This window comes from Empidonax traillii, unplaced genomic scaffold, assembly GCF_003031625.1.
Source record: "Empidonax traillii isolate 1590-97213 ecotype Southwest subspecies unplaced genomic scaffold, ASM303162v1 scaffold325:size649781, whole genome shotgun sequence".
NCBI lineage: Eukaryota > Metazoa > Chordata > Aves > Passeriformes > Tyrannidae > Empidonax > Empidonax traillii.
This window is the reverse complement of record NW_020955518.1, coordinates 86,242-88,410: the sequence shown is the minus strand read 5'-3', so window position 1 is coordinate 88,410 and position 2,169 is coordinate 86,242.

Below are 2,169 nucleotides of genomic sequence, written 5' to 3'. Positions count from 1 at the left end.
TCCTTCTCATGCAGTAGTTTTATTCTTGGACAGAGCACTAAAGTGTCACTCTGTCACTATAGTGCTCAAGCCACCAAATGTCATCAACGTATCTTAACCTCTGAGGAGAAGGGGAAGTGCCAGAGGATGGTATCTGCTCTACCTCTTTCAGCCACAATCTAAACTTGTTATTTGGATACTGGATATTTGAAGGCACTTGCACACGTCGTGTCTTATCTGTTTCCTTTGGCTAAAGACATTTTTGACTGTGAACTTGGAAGAAATGAGTCCAAAATTGTTTATGTGAAGTAACCCAGGCTGAGGATTCATTTTAGCAGTATAACTGCAGTGTGTGATGACACTACAGAAAAGAAATACAGACCAAGGTGGTGAAAGATACCTAATAACCTCCTCCTTGTGTTTAAATCTTCCTTTATGCTGTCCTGGATTTTCTTGAGAACATGTATGTACTTTTTTCTCTTTTTTTCCCTTTTTCCTTGATCCCAAGCCCAGTTGTTCCCCATGAAAGCTCCCAGTGCGTGTGCCTACCTTTGTCATTGTGATAGAGCTCCAGGCTTCTTGAGCACAGGGCACTGAGTGATGTGGCACCATGTGCTCCATTGGGTGAACTTGAGTTGCTGCCCTCAGGAACATGGGCTGTGGGGCTGCAGGGAACTCCTCACTCCTGCACGGAAGTGAATCAAAAGTCCCACTCTGGGAGTAGAATGATGGAGGCACTAGTTTACAACAGCTTTTATATATTAAATATATTCAGCTGGAGAAAAAAAATGGAAATGAGAAGAACCTAATGATGAGAAGGGGGCAGGAATAATAGTGTAGAAAAAAATGTTGGGAGAAGGGAAGCATCTGTTCAACCTGTTATGTCCTAGAGTTCAATCTTAGCAGAATAGAGAAAAGGAAACACACCTCTTAATTACAAGTCCTCAGGGACTATTCTTACCCTCCCCCCACCCAAAAAAAAAAATGGAGGGAAGCTAGGCACAGAAATAAGAAGTGCCAGGGGTGGGAGCAGACTGGGAGGTAAAAATGGAATTGGAAAGTACTCTTATGGCTTATTTTTTCATCTTTCTGAGCTTCAAGCAGCATGAATTGGCCTGGATTGTATGCTCAGCAGATGTATTAAAAAAAAAAAAAAAGTTGAAGAAATGCATGAAGTATTACTCCAGTCATTTGTAAACTAAATCAGATCAAGTAGCTGTCATACTCTGAAGCCATATGTTTGTTTAATTGTACTGCACAGTGTGAGTGATGTAGCAGGACTAAACCAGTAGAGGTTTCTAGACACAGAAATGTTTTGCCCTCTAGGTGTCAGCACTTCTCTTGCTATTGTCCTGACTTCCAGCAACAGGCAGCATGAGGGAAAAACAGTGGATTTGAGTTTTTGTTCTTTCTTTAAATTAAAAGTATTATTCAAGTGCATGTTTTTTGCTGGTGAGCACTACTGAAGTAAGGCAGTTTATATAATTAACAGGCAGAACTCTCCTTACTGTATAAAGAGGCTTCAGAAAATAGACCTGGTAAAAATGTTACTTATGGGATATAATTCAGCTGTTTATAAAACGTATCTAAACGAGGAGTAAGCCTTTGGCAAATATTTATATGAATAACATTCATCATTTGTAATGAGCTTGTTGATTCCACATCATTGCCTTGTGTGACAGCATCTCCTGGGTTAAGCATTAGCTTCAGGTTGGCAAAGTTCTGACTTTTGAAGCAGAGTCATGAACCTCAGGATGGGACATAGGACTTTGTTACTTCTTACATGCAGGTGGTTCACATTGATGTTTGTTTGTCAGCTGTAAACCAGCAAGGGCAGGCTTACTCTACCTCGGCTTTCCTGGTGCACTGGAGGCCACATCTGGGAAGGTGACTCAGCTCTGAGTAAATGTGTGTAACCTGAGTGTCTGAGCAACCTGGAGAACCTGGGTTTGACACACCTTAGAAGCAGGAGAAGGAAGGTGATTTTACCCAGTGCTGTTTACATGAGATTTATTTTATAATTGTGGTTCGAAGGATGGGAGAGTGAATTGAAACATTTTTTTAATGCATAGCAAGAAAATTGATGTGGAGCATCTTCTCCCTTGGACTTGGTATTCTGCCAGCTGCCTGGCAAGTCTGATGGTGTAGCCATGTGATTCAGAAATACATTTGGGATTTGTATTTGGAAGT